The sequence below is a fragment of the Muscardinus avellanarius genome, assembly GCF_963383645.1.
Source record: "Muscardinus avellanarius genome assembly, chromosome: 10".
Taxonomy (NCBI): Eukaryota; Metazoa; Chordata; class Mammalia; order Rodentia; family Gliridae; genus Muscardinus; species Muscardinus avellanarius.
Window position 1 is genome coordinate 26,124,003 of NC_137796.1, and position 19,253 is coordinate 26,143,255.

The following is a 19,253-nucleotide window of genomic DNA, read 5'->3' on the forward strand; positions in this document are numbered from 1 at the left end:
GTACATCAAAAAAGGTAAAAAGTAATTATTATAAGTGATACACTAAACTAAGTACTGGTCCTGTAGAGAATTACTGTCTGTCACCAAGAGATGTCTGTCTCACTGAAGAGACTTTATAGCTTTGTAGCAAGGTGTTTTGATTCTGTATCTCTAGGCCCCAACTGATGTACTGAGTACTATTTAGGACCCTGTTCAATTTCTGTCATTTGGTTCCAGAAAATGACTAATGCCAGGGTGAGGTGGGGCATGAATTTTGTGAATCAAAATAGCTGAAGCTGAATCTTAAAATTTTACATATCTTTAATAGCAATATAAATTTTCTTAATCAGACATGGTTAGTATATGAATTAAATGGGGATCTCCTAAAACCATATATTATGCTTTGAATTTAGAACATTCCCCTCACTCTGCTTCAGGGAGACAAGGCAGCCATGTTAAAGGTGGGGCTTGGTTGCTGCAGAGGGGTCCCTGAAGCTGTGTCCTGGAGAATTTCATATGGTCCCTTCTCCCTTGCTCTTTTCCTCTTGCTTCTGGTGTTCATGTTATAGCAGAGTCCTTGTGTGTTCTTTCTGCTCCCTCCATGGCCTGAGCCTCACAGACTTCACTTAACCTAACACAGACTGAACCCCTGAAATCTTCAGAATGATGAGAAAATAACTCTCCTTTCCCTAAGTTGTGATAGCCACGGTTTGGGTTTGGGGTTTACAGTGTTGAGAATGATGATGTAAATATCATACATGTCTAAACTATCCTGTGATGCCCATGTACTAGTATAAAAATATGCCTCATTTTAAAAAGGAATAGGCATAAAAATATTTTACTTTTTATCAAAGATGTGATAGCTTAGTGCCATCCCATGCATAAACATGTGCAATCTTTTCTTGCTTCCGATCATTCAACCTAGGCAAACTGTTTGAAAATCATCTAACTATGCAAACTAGTACATTCATCACAGTGTCCCAATTAAGAGTATACTATTCTTCTCAATGTAATTTAATGATGCCTTCTTAGAAAAGCTTTAAAGCTGCATGAATATTAGAAAAATTTTGAGTGCCTTTGCTAATACGCTGATTACATAATCAATGATACTGATCATGTAGTAGGACAAATTGCCATTGACTTTGAACTGCTTTCGAATTCACCAAACATAAATTACCATAAATATTTAATTTGAACTAACTTTGTTTCTAGAAAAAGCATCAGAGACTTTATTTCATCTATGTGGTTATTTGTAATTCATTGACAATTAGAGTTCTTAATATATTACATGGAGGCTTTTGGCTAAAAATTTTTCTACAGAAAAAAATATATATCAAGGGCAGATTTCCTGTCTCTCTGTAACATACCATGTGCTTATTTCATGCCTAATATCCCCCAACACCCACCCCAGTCCTCATTTTTTCTGTTCATATATGTTCTTATCCTAATTATACTAGGATTCATTATAATATTTATACTAAGCTGACTTGATAAACAGCTAACATTGATATTTATGTCATTAAGAACTTTACATGCACTCATGCTGTCAATGACCTCCTGTCAAAAAACCACCTGGAACACACATACAGTCCAACAAGTTGAATGCATTACTCAAGTAAAGCAAATATATACCATGAGAAGCTAGGAGTACCTCAGTAAAAGCCTGTTAGTCTTATTTTAGGTTTTGTGCTTTGAGCGAGTTGGGGTAGGTCCAAGTAAGTGGAGCCTTGTTCTAAATTGGATGATGTCACAAAGCAGGGATGGGTCAATGACTGGGTATCTCAGTAAGTGGAATCTTTAAGGAGAGAAAGCTGCAGGATTTTTTCTGCCTGTACGAAATCAGAAGCAAAGGAAAGCTGAAGCTGTAACTGTTATAAAAGCAACAGTCATTCCTACTAGTTACGAAAGGGGGTTACTTGGTATTTTGTGGCTTGGATGATAGTCTTATTAGTTTTCAGACTTGATGGAGTCAACCTTGTTTTCGTCTTGAAGAATCATGGACCCTGTGTGATGTTGATATTCTTTGAAAGTGTCCATGTTCAATAATAGAAGATGAAGGTTTAGTTCTGATGTAACAACAGCAGGGCCAGAGGACAGTGCCAAGCTAGCTCCCAGAAGTCACAACTGTTCTCCACGCTTGCAATTCATATAAAATGACAGTAATTAACCTAATTATGCAATGTGGCTTATACTTTTATCATCTCCATTCTACTGATAAGATAAATAAAAGGTAGATTATATAACTTGCTAGAATAAAACAGTGGTCATCATTAGACTGAGTATTTGAACATTTTACTTCCCTGATTACAGAGGCCAAAGAAAACTAAAATTTCCATAAATATACACATGATAGAATTAACCAGTTTACTTTTCCCCTTTTGAGTCTAATTATTACCCTCAGAACTACAAACATTACAATTTTCTAGTCTAAATTTACTTATACTGTACATTTTAAACTTAGATCGTCCCTGTCCCTGGCCCCTTCACAGTCTTTTGGTTTAGAGAGACATTGGTTTGCTTATAATGCTGTTGGCTATAATGATTCAAAGTAAATTATTCCTATGTATTAAAACTAAAATATGTAAACCATAAAAATGTTTCTAGGCTGAGCCACCTAAAACCATGAATAGGTAAAAGATCTCTTTTTTCATACCCAAAGAGATGAGCAGAGAAGCTTTTTAAGTAATCTCTACAACAACTTCTGAGATTGCTTAGGGACTAAATTGACTCACAGCCCAATCATGAGATCCTCAGACAGCTATACAGCACAATGTAACTTCTGATGACTTCCTTTTATACAGGTTGGCTTTATTTTCTACCTGGGATTCAGGCAGTCTAGAAAAAATTTGGCACCATGCATCTCCAGGTTTCACAGACTTAAAGCAAAAGACAGTTGGTAGTTTGACCCAGAATTTTAGTACTCTCAAAAAGAAATATTTTTTTTATTTTTACAGATGTGTCATATGCAAACATTTTTACAGCTCTATAATATATATAGCACATTATAGGAAATATACTTCTTTTAAGGTACACCAATACTTTTATAATGTCACCAAAAATTATTTGACGTGTTCTCTAGTGACAGGTGCAGTATGTCCCCTCCTTTTGAATATGGAAAGGTTCATGCCTGCTTTGACCACGGGAATATGCAGAAATGACAGAATGTGACTTCTGAGGCTATGTCTCTAAATGCCATGCAGCTTCTTATTTGGAAAACTCATTCGTGAGTGTGTGTGTGTGTGTGTGTGTGTGTGTGTGTGTGTTTTACTAAGGATTTAAACCTAAGGATCTTCTACCTCCAAGCTGCACCCCAGCCTTTATTATTTATTTATTTATTTATTTATTTATTTATTTATTTTTGTTTTGTTGAGACTGGGGTTCCTGGAAGCCCTTCTACTTCCAGGCTACACACACACACACACACACACACACACACACATATACATATATATATATATATATTGTATATATAATTTTTTTTAAACAAGGTCTCTTAAGCCAGCGAGACTGGCTTCAAACCGGCGCAATGATCCTCCTGTCTCCGCCTCCCAAGTGTGGGGATTATGAGCGTGCGCCACCACACCCGGCTATTTTTGTTTTGTTTTGAAACAGGATCTTGCTAGGTTGCTGAGAATCTTTTTAACTTGCTGAGGCCTCTTTGGAACTTGCATAAGAAGACCAGTGACTCTAAGATTACTCTGATAGAGGCATGGGCCAGCTCAGATAAGGAACCAGACATGTGAATCAAGCTGTCATGGGCCCTCTGGACCATTTGTCATTATGACACCACTGAAGAAGGTCTCACAGTATCACGTAGGACAGAAGTCCACAGTACCATGTAACCCAGTTAATCCCTGATTGTATTCTTTAATTTTTTGTGCTTTTATTGGCACATTATAGTCTCACATCATAATACAAATCATGTTGACAATAACATACATGCACATGGCTCTTGGTGTACCCCCCACCTCCCCATTTCCCTCCTTCCCAATTCAGAGTACCCAGATGGACATTGGTATGTATTCACATGTACAGAGTGAAGGGCCATATGCCTGCCTGCCTGCCTGCCTGTCTGTCTGTCTGTCTGTCTGTCTGTCTGTCTCTCTCTCTCTCTCTCTCTCTCTCTCTCTCTCTCTCTTTATTTTATAACTGGATAACTGGTGATGGGACCCAGGAGCATTCTAACTCTGAGCTACACTCTCGGCCCTATTTTTTATTCTCTATTTTGAAACAGGATCTCATTAGGTTGCAGAAAGCCTCACTAAGTAGCTGAGGCTGGTCGCAAATCTGGATCCTCCTTTCTCAGCTGGTCGCAAATCTGGATCCTCCTTTCTCAGCCTCCCAGGTACTGGGATTACAACCATGGGCCACCACACCTGGCTTCCATATGTCTTCTTTAATATGTGCAGGATAGGGAGTAATTGGGATACAAGATAAACTCCCTGATTGTATTTCTAACCCACAAAAATAACTGAGACTCTTGTGGAGTGAAAGAAAATTTTTTAAGTAAGTAATGTTCCACTATAAATGTTCAAAATATCAGGGTAAATAATACATGAACTGTTTAGAGACCAGCATGACATGATGAAAAAAGAACAGGAAGGCCAGGGGAGGGACTAGAGGAAATCTCAAGACAAGTAATTTAAAAATTGTATGCAGGACTCACCAAAGCGGACACATGGATAAGTCTGTGACTCCATATACAGATCCTGTGGGTGTTCACATAGATGCCAAAACATTTCATGATTCAGGTAGAAGGATAGTAAAATATAAAATATGATTTCAGGGGGATAGTAAAATATAAAACATGATTTCAGGTAGAAGTATAGTAAAATCTAGCATAAAATGCAGTACAATAGTAAGAAAATCAGTTTTATTTTAACCCTTTTGAAAACATGAAGATTTGGGATGGTATGTCCTATACTCCAAAGTCTAACTTAAACAGAGACAGATTTATAAACAAAAATTCTGTATAAAAATGCAGACTAATTAGAATATAATTGTATGAGGAAGATTCTATGCATTTCAGCACTTAATTTTTTGTGTGTCAAATGATGCCTTTGTTTTCTTTTTTGAATTTTTTATTGGTGCATTGTAGTCACACATCTTAATGGAGTACAAGATGATAAATGCACACATACACACATCACTCACTTAGCCTTTACCAAATTCCCACCCATTCCCACCCCCTTCATTTCTTCTCATGTTTGGCTTAGTGATTAATTTTGATATGTTTGTGGATGTCCATCATGCAATTAGGGAAATTTCCCTCTTGGTCACCTTATTTGCTAATCTATAGTTTCTACTTCTTTGCTAGAGTCCTTCCTATGACTCATTTTCTCCCTTGCTTTCACATATTAGGGAGAGCACCCAATTTCTTATTTTTTGTGACTGACTAATCTCACTTAACATAATGTTCTCCAGTTCCATACATTTCCTTGCAAATGACATAATTTTGTTCTTCTTTATGGCTGAGTAAAATTCCATTGTATAATATCCCATAGTTTTGTAATCCATTCATCTGTTGATGGACATCTTGCCTGATATATAGTTTGGCAATTGTGAATTGTGTGGCTATGAACCTAGATACACATACATTAGTTTGGTTGTTTGGTTTCCATTCTTTTGGGTAGATACCCAGAAGTGGTATTACTGGATCATAGTGTAGGTTTGTTGCCATTCTTCTGAGGATCTTCCATACTGCTTTCCAAAGTTGTCACACTAATTTGCAATTCTAACAATAATGTATCAAAGTTCCCACTTTTCCACATCCTCTCCAGCATTTGTTGTTTTTTGTATTTTGAATAATTGTCATTCTAATTGGAGTTAGGTAAAATTTGGAGTTAGGTAGTTTTAATTTGTATGTCTCTGATTGCTAATGAAGTTGAGCACTTTTTTACATTTGTTGGCCATTTGAATTTCATCTTTTGTGAAGTGTCTAGTTAGTTCACTTGCCCATTTTTTTATTGGGTTATGTTTTCTAGGTGCTGAGTTTCTTAAGTTCTCTTGATATTCGAGATATTAGTCTTCTGTCAGAGAAATAGTTGGCAAAATTTCTCTTCCATTCTATTGGCCCTCTGTTGAGGTTCTAGATAGTTTCCTTTGCTGTAGAGAAGCTCTTCAGTTTAATACAATCCAACATATTGATCTTTTATTTTCATGTGCTTTTAGAGTCTTGTTGAGAAATTTTTTACCTGTGCCTATGTGTTGCAGTGATGTACCTATGCCCTCTTCAATGAGACTTAAGATCTCTGGTCTAATTTCCAAGCCTTTGATTCATTTAGAATTGACTCTTGCCGGGCATGGTGGCGCATGCTTGTAATCCCGGCGCTTGGGAGGCAGAGACAGGAGGATCGCGCAGGTTCGAAGCCAGCAGCGCGCGCTGGCTTAGGAGACCCTGTTTCCAAATAAAAATGTAAAAATAGGTCTGGGAGTGTAGCCCGGAGGTAGAAGGGCTTCCAGGAACCCCAATACCACACACACAAAAAAATTGACTCTTGTCCACAGTGAGAAAGCGGGGTTTATTTCCATTTTTCTGCATATGGTTAACCCGTTTTGCCAACACCGTTTGTTGAAAAGGCTATTTTTCAGTGTATGTTTTTGGCCCCTTTGTCAAAAATCAATTGGCTGTAAGTATGCAGATTTGTTTCTGAGTCTTCTATTCTGCTCCAGTGGTCTATGTATCTATTTTTGTGCCAATACTATGCTGTTTTTATTACTCTGGTTTTGTAGTATAGTTTGAAGCCAGGTATTGTAATTCCTCCTACATAGTTTTAGTGGATGAGAAGTACTTTGGCTATTCTGGGTTTTTTGTTGTTCCAAATAAATTTAAGGACTAATTTTTCTATGTCTGTGAGAAATGACCTTAGTAATTTAATGAGTATTGTGTTAAATTTTTAGTTCATTTTTGAAAGAATGGCCATTTTGATGATAAATGATTCTGCCCATCCAAGAACATGGAAGATCTTTCCATCTTCTAAGATCTTCAATTTTCTTTTTCAATGTTTTAAAATTTTTTTGAAATTTTATTTTATTTTATTTTTTTGTGGTACTGGGGTTTCTGGAAGCCCTTCTACCTCCGGGCTACACTCCCAGACCTATTTTATTTTTGGAAACAGGGTCTCTTAAGCCAGCAAGGCTAGCTTCGAACCTGCGCGATCCTCCTGTCTCCGCCTCCCAAGTGTGGGGATTACAAGCGTGTGCCACCACACCCGGCTATAATTTTCTTTGTCAAGATTTTTTACCTCCTTATTTATTACTAATTATTTTACTTTTTGAGTGGATATCATGAGTAAAAGTATTTTCTGGATTTCTTTTTCAGTGGATATAGGAAAGTTTCTGATTTTTTTTATTTTTTCAGTACTGGGGATTGAACCCCTGGGCATTCTACTTCAGAGCTACACATCCAGCCCTACTTTTTATTTTTTATTTGGAAACAGGGTCTCACTGAGTCGCAAAGGGCCTCACTGCATAGATGAGGCTGTCTACAAACCACAATCCCCCTGTCTCGGCCTACCAAATTCTGGAATTACAGGTGTGCACCAAAAAAAACTGCCTTAGATTCTGATTTTTTAAGATTTTGTATTCCAACATATGGCTAAATTTGTTGATCGGTTCTATAAGCCTTTTGGTTGAGTTTGTTGGGTCTTCTAAGTATAGTATCATGTTATTTGCAAAGAGTGATAGTTTTAATTCTTCTTTTTCTATTTGATTTTTCTTTGATTTCCTTTTCTTGCCTTATTGTTCTGGCTAGAGTCTCAAGTACAATATTAAAAAAAAAAGTGAGGATAATGAACATTCTTGTCTTGTTCCTATTTTTAAGGGGAATTCTTGTAGTTTTTCCCCACTTACTAGACTGCTGACTGTGGAGCTATTCCTTTTTTATATTGACGTATATTCCTTCTATTTTGATTCCTTTTTGTGCAATGCTTTTAGCATAAATGTGTGTTAGATTTTTCTATGGCCCATTCTTCATTCAGCAGTGTGGTGTTCAGTCTCCACAAGTTTATGTGCTTGGGAGGCAGAGACAGGAGGATCACATAGGTTTGAAGCCAGCCTCTCTGGCTAAAGAGACCCTGTTTCCAATAAAAATATAAAATAGGTCTGTGAGTATAGCCCGGAGGTAGAAGGGTTTCCAGGAACCCCAGTACCACCAAAATAAGAAAAAGAAAAGGAAAGTAAAATAAATACTTGAAGAGCACATTTCCACATCTCTTCCTCATACTCATTGGCAGTGAGTCCTGCCCTGGTCTTGGTTAAATTACAGTATCTAACACACTCCATCCTGCAGCCACTAACCTGGTTCCCTCACTCTTTCTTCTTTACTTGATTTTTTTTCCCAGAGATCATTTCCCTATAGTAAAAGTAGTTTGCTTATTTAGTGTACTGTCTGTCTTCCATGCAAAGAAAAACAATTTAGAATTTTTTAATTTAAATGCTGACTACAAACTCCATTGATAAATGCTTGGTATAACATAAATAATTTAAAATAAATATAAGAATGGACATCTATAAACTTTTTCTGAAAAATAACTACATAGATTATTAGTGTAAGTTCTTCTGAAATGATGTCGTAAGGCCCATGTATAAAATGATAGGGGAAGAGAAGGTACATAGCTTTGCAAATCTGCTTAAACAACAAAAATGCTTCCCAAGAACAATTTCAGTCCTAGATGATGTTATCTTAGGAGATCAAAGGAGAAAGGCAATCAAGCCACATTTACACCTGGCATTTGGAGAAACTTCCATTCTGAAGAGTCTTTATACTCTTAGTTACAATGGTACTGGCAACTTAAGCTTACCCAGAAGAGCATTTCCAGACCAACATTGCATCACCAGCACATCTCAGTGATAGTAAAATATAATTTTGAATAAATTATTTTTAGGATATTATTTATAAATGAATCACCACATAAACAGGCTAAAATCTATGGAGATTTATACAAAAGACTCAAGCACAGAAACGAGTATCTTCCCAAGTGATGTAAATTATTTGAAGGAAAATGGTCTAAGGATATATGTAAATATGTAACTAAGGGCATACACACATACATACATATATGCAATCATGTATAGATACATATATACATACATATACACATCATATATATATATATATATATATATATATATATATAATCTTGTTCAGTAGATGATGGCTTACATGTAATAACTAGATCTTACCATATTAAAGGTATTTTAGTATTTTGTAAATTACTTATTTGGATACTTCAATAGTTGATTAAAATTAAAAACAAAATAAAAAGATGATTTATTCAAGTGGAAAGTAAACCTAACCCCTTGCACCATTTACTGTCTCAATCTTCATATAACCCCAGTGGACATCAAGATAATGACTTTAAGAAAGTTGAATACTGGCACAAATATCCTCAGTCAAATTAGATTCTGTCAATAATTTTTACCAAATGTTGACTTTTCATTTTTTAAATTTCAAGATGATTGTATAATCACTTAAATAGCTAATGTATTTGTGCAGTGAGGATAATGAATTTCTGTTTTTTATGGAAGTAATAGAATCTCCAAGCATATTAAACCTTTATGGGTTCATTTTTTTTCAGGGGTTCTTAAAGACTAGCTTTTATTATTCCTCAAAAAAAGACAAAATCTCATGGCTCAGTTCTGGGTTCTAATAGACCAAATGACAGGATGCTGAAGGAAGCAGGAAAGACATGCTGATGGCTCATCCACTCCATCATCTTCCTGCTCCCAAAGCACTCTGTTTTTCATTTCACATCATGTATCAGTAAAAATGCGGCAATGACAAGGTAATAGAAGGATGATTAGCTTTAATGTACTCCCTTTCATGTTTGCAGTTAGAGCAAATATGAACTAATTTATACTCTCAGCTATTTTTCTTTTCAGTGTGTATTGTAACAAATGTGAAAATTGCTGGTGTAAGTGCAATCGATCAATTGAGATGAATGCAAGTCAAGTTCAATGAGTCTTTAACAAATTTTCATAAGGCAGCCCTTCTTGGTAAAAAAACTGCTCGTAATTTCTATGTCAACAGAAGGAATGTAGAATCCTGGCAAGTCCAGGCTTCAGGAGGCAACATGGATTTTTTGATTAAGTAAGTGAGTCAAATAGCAACATATCACATCGGCAAACAATTGGGTGGTGCACAACAAAGAAATCACAGACCTGGCATCAGATTTTAAAGATGCATTTTATGTTATCAACAGTACAGCTAATCGATATTTTGAGGGGATTTAGACAACTCTGAGATTGTACAGTCACTTCTGCATATTTCTCACTGAAATGCACTCACAGATTATTCACCACTTTTGCTTGAAATTCTATTTCTGGATAGCCTTTAAACTGTTTTAAGTACAATCAAAATGATTTGTTGTCCCGTCATCCCAGATGGGAATCTCCTAAAAAACTTAAATTGAGCAATAGATATGTCACTTATGGCCACTTTGAAATGATATTTAAATAGAATAAATTTTATTCTAACAAATAAAATTATTTATTAGAATAAAAACTAAGGGCTTAATAGAACCTTTATCAGACTTATGAGTAAACAAATATATTAATAGTTAAAATCTTGAATTAATTTTCAAGATATATACAATTATAAATTGAATGAAGGTGTCCACTAATTCAAATAATTACCCCCTAAAATATATATTTAAGGATGAGTATATCCATATAGACCTTGTTGAAAATCTACTGTTTGTTCACAAAATAAACATTAAGAAACCTTCTGTGATGAGACACAATAATGATGAGACAGGAAGAAACTATCAGTGTTTCTCATTCAGTTTTGAGAATTTCTGTTATATTTATAACAATGCTATAACATGTGCTAGAATGGAAAAAAATGGAAAACATTATAATTCTGCCTAAGAATAACATAATCTGGAAAGAAAATATCTTTCAAAATTCACCAAGAAATTTAGAAGAATTATACTGAGAACTAGCATGTACATTGAATCATATATCTTAAAGCCACTTTGAGACTAATTTACAATACAAAATTTTAGCAAATGATTATGTATATATGTATGTATGTATATGTATGTATGTATGTGTATATATATATATCATATGTGATATATACATATATCTTATTCTGGATTTGGGGAAATAAGGGTATTTCACTTGCTGCATCTCTATATTGCCTTTATGTCTCACCAAAGTAGAAAAAAGAATCACATTTTTGACAGAAATTAGGTTTTCAAGAAAATAAATTAGAAACATTATAATCAGGAATAGGGAGCAGGACAGGTAAGCTACACCACTAAACATGTGCAAAGGTTCTAGACCCAAGACAAAGCCCCAGTGAAATGCCAAAATTTAACTTGAAGGTTATAGAATACTTCTTTTCCACAAATCTGACCATTACACCACCAGGGTTCGAGTAGAAGAGTAAGGGATTTCATCTGAAAGAGCAGCAGGACATAGATTTTTCTCTAAGAAGTATTTACTGGAAACTTAGAGCCAAGAGAACAGGAAATAATAATACTAGAAGAACACAAAGCCTCTAGCAAGTATACTAGAGAAAATATTAAACACAGCCTAACTTATAGCCACATAAACATGAAGACTCACAGATAAAGTCCTATGTATCTCAGCTCCTATAACTCAATAAATTAAAATACATAAATAAATAAGCCAACAGAAAGATGGGACAAAGCATTCATTAGAACCAGACTCAGATATAATGCAAATGCTGTAATGATGTTGTAATTATCAAAAATATCAAACATATTAAGATGTGAAGTGTTCCAGTAGAAAAAGGAGGGAAGGAACAAATGGAAACTCAAAGAAAATTTTAAACGGTGGAAATTAAAGTACTTTAAACAAAATGAGGGATATCTAGATTCATCATAATACTCGGTATTGCTAAGGGCTGGAGAAAAATACTCAACATCACTAATCATCAGAGAAATGTAAATTAAAAGTACAATGAAATATCACCTCACACTGGCTAAGATGGCTGCCATAAAACTCACAAAAACAAAATAATTATGATGAGTATGTAGAGAAATCGAAACATTTTTATTTTATTGATGGGAATGAAAAATTGTGCAATGGTAATTTTATACCCATGTTTCTTGCAATGTTATTTACAATGCCCAAGACACCTAAACAACTAAATGTTCACAGAGGAGTGATTAAAGTAAATGGTATACACACAACCATTCCACTCTTGTTGTTGTTGTTGTTGCTGCTGTTGTTCAGAGAAAAAGGCAGAGGTTTATTAAGGAAGAGTGAGGATGCATGTTTAAGAAAAAGTACAGGCCAGCTCCAGAGTGTGAGAGGGCCCTGGGGGATCTTTGGGATCCTTTTTTCATAAAGTCCTAGAGAGAGAGGGGTGACTAGGGCACATGGCTTGGGTTGAGGTCTGGACTTTCTCCTGGGCGTTGGGGGAAGGTCAATTAGATTGGCGGAGGTGGCTGGGTGGTATATGACCTTGTCCCTTCTAATGCATTTTTTGTTTACTAAGCATTGCAGGAATCTCAGGAGAGAGGCCATTGTGATTAAGGGTGTGGACTCACTGAGGTTTATGCCTAAAACAGAAAATACCATATAGGATGGAGTTAGAGATTATGAACTTTTCTAATTTTAAAATTTTATTTTTATTTCCTTCCCAATCTGTCTCTTTTCTATCTAATATTTTATTTCTTCTATCCTACCTCAATCCATCCCACCACTCTGAGACTTTGGTTCCTTAATCTTAAGGGTTGATGAAGAATGAAGTTTTATTTTCAATGGATTCTTCTAAGCTGACAAGGGATGTAAGCCCTGCTTTTCAGGGATCAAAAGTCTTGTCCTGACAGATCTAAAAAAGACATGGGGTGGTCAGGTTTCTTTTATATTGCTTATAGAACCATACATTTTGTATTCTGGAAAATAAGGTATAAACATGAGAGAGATTAGCCTCTAACAATAGTAATAAGACCAAAAAAGGGCACCTGAATGCAAAGTATATTGTTATGGATTGGGAGAATATGGTTGTGGGGAAACTGTTCCCAGGGAACCCTGTTAGGGTCCCGGACACAATTTCCCTCAAACCACAACAAACCCAAAACAACCAAAAACAGAAAAAAATGCGGGTTCTTGTTCTGAGCTAAGGATAAGTATTCATAGCTCGAACACTTGCTGAAGATTTAAAGAAGTTTATTAAAGAGATAGAAATACAGAAGATAGTTACAGCCCCATGCCAGAGTGGCATGGAGGGGTGACTCAAATGAATACATGAAAGGGATCACACATGGACTCAACCTTTTTATATCCATTACCTCCATCTTGTTCGTGCAAATCTGAGGTAGTGAAAGTCCCTGTAAGGTGCCTCCATCCTCCCTAGATTATCATGTAGATCTGTCTTTAGATAGAGACAGGCCTAGTTCTCCTCTCCTATTGACTTAATTACTTTTAGCTAGGTTAATTTACATTGGAATAGTTGCCTGCTTTTAGGCAGAAACCAAGTCCTTGCACAGATTTGCCCCTCACCCAATTTTTGAAATATATTAATAATCATACTTTCTCAAATCTTCCTAGGCCATTCCCAATACTGGTACATATACCAGCCAAGAAAATTAGAATTTTATCCCACCAAGATGCTAACCAAACATTTTCTTTCAAAGAGGATATCCACCAATGTAGTCCAGATGAACTGAAAGTGGATAATAGCCCCAAAATCTAACAGGCATCTTTACCAATATCCTGTTGTTGTGCCTAGTCCAAGAAAAAAATTACTTTTTTCTGAAAGAATGATATAAAAAATAGGAGACACGATTTTTTTTTAGTCTGGATAGACATGATGTAGTTATAAAAAAATCACAAAAATAAGACTTATCTTTTTATTTATTTATTTTTTATTTTTATAGGGCTGTTTTTAAACAATTTTTATTGAACATAAATGGTATACATTTAAACTATATTTGGTGCCCTCTCCCTCCTCCATCCCTGCTTTACCTTCCCCCCTCCCACTAATGGTTGTCCAGGGTAACCATGTCATAATCATAATTTTACACATATTCGGATGTAGACCCTCATTAATCAAGATCAACCTTCCTCCTCTCCTATCTTTCCATTCAAACTTTGCTGGTATTTCCCCTCGATTATCCAGAGTCCCACTGGTATCCTCTGTGTTTCCTAGTTTGGGAATATTAGAGGAAACATATGTACCTTCTCCTTCTGTGCTTGGCTGATCTCACTTAACATAATGTTCTCCAGGACTTCTTGCAAATGATATGATCTTGTTCTTCTTTATGGCTGAATAGAATTCCATTGTGTGTATTTCCCAAAGTTTTGCTATCCATTCCTCTGTTGATGGAGATCTGGGTTGGTTCCATATTTTGGCTATTACGAATTGTGCTGCTATGAACATAGGTATGCATATGTTGCTGAAGACTTATCTTGAATCAGTCTTCTTCATTCTTTTGAATAATGCTTTCAAATTTTCCAAAGGTTCAGAGCAATGATGTTTGTAGGTATTTTCAGTTTGTGGGGACATATTCGTAATTTCAGAGCCTTGGCTCTGTAGTCTTGAGAGACAGGTTTAATTCTAGACATATGAATTCAGGAATCCTGTCTCTATAGTTTAACAGCTGCAGGAATGTGCTAAGAACTTAGAAAGGACACTTTCACTTTAGGAGAAGCTGACCCAAGGGTGAGTCCTTTGCCAGGGTTTTTTAATTATCTCTCTGATTTTATCATAATTAACTGACTTATTCGTACATCTCATTTCTTCAATTAAACATGTGACCATATGATTCCATATGTTAAGGTCCTCACTCTCTTTTTGATAATTCCAGTTAGAGTCTTGATCAGGGATAGACCTTTAGTCTCAGACATATATTTTATTACCATATCTCTTTACTGCTTCCTGTATACAAGTCTCTTTTTAGGAACGCAGCAAGTGGAAAAGATTACATGAAGATCCATCCATATTAGATCAAGTATAATAGCTGGGTTTTAAAACCCACTTATAAATTTACCAAGTTTCTCTAAAAATTGACCAATTTTTTTTTACAATGGACAAATTCAACTCAACCACAGAAAAAGGAACATATGCTCTTAATATATTTCATTCTCTATTTAAATTTTACTTTCTATATATGTGTAATATATATGTATATACATATGCATATATACACCCAATATTTTAATTAGAGTGACATGATTTTGGAATGCTAATGTTTTATCACCTTTAATAATCATTGTTTTAAGATGATTTTAATACAATTTAGAAAGACACAAATATAAAAAGTGAGATCACTCAAGCACAGAAAGACAAGGGACATATGTTTTCTCTAATACACCCAAGCTAGGGAGTATTGGAGATACCAGAGGGGCTCCGGATAATGAAGGGAAAACGTCAGCAAAGCTAGAATGAAAAGGTAGGAGAGAGGAAGACTGAGGCTAATAAATGAAGGAGCCATATTCAAATATGTGTGAGAGTATGAATGTAGCATGGTCAACCTGGACACTCATTGTTGGGAGCAGGGGAAAAGAAGAGGCAAGGAGGGTGGGCTCCAAGCACCATCTGAAAGTATGCCATGTTCAATATGGTCCACATAAAAATAAAATAAAATAAAATGCCAGCTTGATTTAAAAAATAATAAAAGTGATTGAGAATTTGCTTCAAAAAATTACTATTGATAATTTTTTGTTTATCAGCGTGGTAAGGTTTTTTTCTTAAGCTATGTATTTTAGAAGATACTTAGGAAACACAAATATGTTTAACTTATAAAGGAGCCAGCAATAACATTATACAAACAGTTAATGTACTTTAAGTTAATCTTAACTTATTATAACCTTAACTTTAACATGTACTAACTTAACCATTGAAATGAAATTGAGAATTTGTAGCTCAGTAAGGTAATTATAATTACAAGTCAATGTGAGTTAAGGGTACTGATAAAAAATTGAAGAATAGCTCTAGATCTTTAAGTCTAGAGGACAGTATTAATAATCAGAAATATTTCCTGAGCCGGGCATGGTGGCACATGCTTGTAATCCCTGCACTTGGGAGGCAGAGACAGGAGGATCTCGCTGGTTCAAAGCCAGCTTCACTGGCTTAAGAGACCCTGTTTCCAAACATAAAAAAGTATAAAATAGGTCAGGAAGTATAGCCTGGAGGCAGAAGGGTTTCCAGGAACCCCAGTACAAAAAAAAAAAAAAGAAAAAAAGAAAAAAAATCAGAAATATTTTCTGATGGTTATATCTCTCCTATACCATATTAAAACATTTATTCAAAACAAAAAGATGTAAACCAAGTCTTAATGATGGATTTCTGAATAGTGCTAAAACATAGATGGCAGACCTTTTAGTAACCTAAATTACAAATACAGTGTATGTTGCATAAAGAGATCACTTATTGGTTAGCTCACACATAAATAAAACCAATAAACCTCTACTTTTATAAGCTCTTAAGAAACATTTATATGAACCTATATACAATGTATATTTATTTCTCAGATATATACACATCTATGGTTACAGAAATATATTTAGGATATCAAAAATAGTAAGCAGCTGGCCGTGGTGATGCAGGCTTGTAATCCCCGTGCTTGGGAGGCGGAGACAGGAGGGTCACGCAGGTTCGAAGCCAGCCTCATTGGCTTAAGAGACCCTGTTTCCAAATTAAAATATAAAATAGGTCTGGGAGTGTAGCCTGAAGGTTGAAGAGTTCCATTTCTAGTACTACCAAAAAAAAAAAAAAATAGTAACCAAAAGTTATAAACCCTAATTTTGCTAAAATGCAGCTTGCTAGGTAATCAAAGATAGTAAACACAAGATATTGTTCTGCTAAAACACAACATTTAAACTGGTTCTTAGTAAATTTTAAGAGTGTAAAAAACCCCAGGAGATATTTATACTCTTGGCATAAAGTCATCTGGCCGAAGTTCATTATTTTCTTTTTATTATAATATCTCTTTATACGTATGAATATTCTCCTATTATTTATTGGTTTTTTTCTGTCTCCTAGCAAATCTTTACTTATACTCAAAACACCATTCTACCTTTTAAAGCAAGGAAACCCTTCAATAATAGACAACATGGCCAAACATCAAAAACATTTTGCTAAGTAAAACAAGCCAGTCACAAAGACAAACACTGCATTATTCTACTTGCATGGGGGATTTAAGGAGTCAAACTTATAAAAGCATACAGCAAAATTGTGATTGTCAAGAGCTAAAGGGAAAGGAAAATGAGAAGTTGAAGTTTCAATCATGCAAGATGAATGCATTCTAGAAAAGAGCTGTACAACATTGTGTCAGTCAGCTTTCCATTGCTGTGACAAACCACCTGAGAAAAATGACTTAAATGACTCATGGTCAGAAGATTCAGTCCATCATCAGATGGCTGTGCGTCTTGGCCTATAGCAAGGCAGAATGTATGGCAGGAGGGTGAAACAACTGAGAAGGAGGATGCAGGACAGTGAAAAGACAAAACTCTTCAAGGATAAACCCCTAGCAACCCTCCTCCTTCAATCAGGCTCCACCTGCCAAAGTCTCTGCCATCTCCCTCTGGCACCACAGAGTGGCAAAGGGAGCCTTTAGCACATGGTCTGGGGGATATTATAGATCCAAACTAAAACAAACATTTACAAAGTGTACAATATGTGCTATGCTATTTTCCATATGCAATTCACTAGATGAATTTATATTTAAGTATTTAAATATTTATAAGATGTATTATTAGGTGAATAACTTAGTAGTATTAGATGAATAAATACCTGAATGGATTGAATAGTGTTGCAAGGAACATGTATATACATATACACAACCCATGTTTAAATATGAACTTCAGGATGTAAAACCATGTTTTAAATAGAAATTTTAAAAGTGTTTGAAATGTCAGAAGATTTCTTTATATATATATATATATTTTTTTTTTTTTTTGGTGGTACTGGGGTTCATAGAAGCCCTTCTACCTCCGGGCTACACTCCCAGACCTATTTTATATTTTTTTTATTTGGGAACAGGGTCTCTTAAGCCAGCGAGGCTGGCTCGGAACCAGCGTGATCCTCCTGTCTCCGCCTCCCAAGCTCGGGGATTACAAGCCAGTGCCACGATGCCCGGCTTTATATATATATTTCAAATAAATTTTATTTCTTGGAGTGGCAATTTGAGCCACCAAATACATTGTTCTACTTTCAATTAAAATAGTAGGATTATATTTCCCTATCTTTCTCCTGAAATTAATGTTTGTTAATTAGTGACTTGTATTGATCAATGAATTTTGGATGGAAATAATGTATGTAACTTCTAGGTGGAAACATTTGAAGTTAATGTGCAATTTTCCATATTCAAATGTTTCTGCCTTTGTAATACTGGGGGCATAGACAGACATTGAATCTATTTCATACTGGATCTTTGACTGAATGTAATGTGGAGTTGAGCCCCTCAGCTACCCTATATAGTTCATGTATTGTGAAAAGAAATAAAATATGTCATTTTAATTGGCTGAGATTTTTTTAGGATTGTTTGTTATGGCAGCAAAAGCTAACCTATTCTGACTGATACACTTGTTATTATCTTTATTGCTTTTAAAAAATAAATTGCTCATATTTTCTATGTATTAATGAGTAAAATATCAAATATTGAATGCATATAAATTGATACAGAATAATTTGATATGCTCTTTTCCTTCAAGAAAAATGATTTCAACAGATTGGAGGGCATGTAACAGTCATATGTCAACAAGTTGTCACTTTGATCATGTAAAAAGAAAGTTACTTTGTGAAATCCTTTAATTTAAAATGTTTAATTATTAATGTTACCCAGAATCCTATCTTCCATGCTCAGTTATGACACCAATCAAAAATTTAAAAATTATACTGATCAAAAATAGAGATTATGATAACTTGTCAGTTGAAAGCTCCTAACTTTTAAGACTGATAAAAGTTCAAAAAGTTGGTAAGTACATTTGAATAAGGCACCATTTCTGCACTAAGTCTGACAGTCCTAGAGGGAATTAACATTGTAACTTGCATACTAGATATGCCAATATAGATTACATTTAAATGAAATAAGACCAAAGGAGTGGGAAACGTGTGTTTCTGTCCCTTCATGTCAAGAGTGCATAAGACAAACTTTGGCCAATAAAATACAAGCAAGTTCAACTTATTCTGTGTTCAGGCTGAAGCATTGCAAAGCTTATGCTTGATTTCTCAACATCTGTTCCCAGCTCTGCTATCAAAGTAGGCTTGTGAACTGTTCTGCCATAGACAAGGAAATGGATTTATCCATGGAACCAGCCTAGGTGTCCATTAGCAAATGAATGGGTTACAAAAT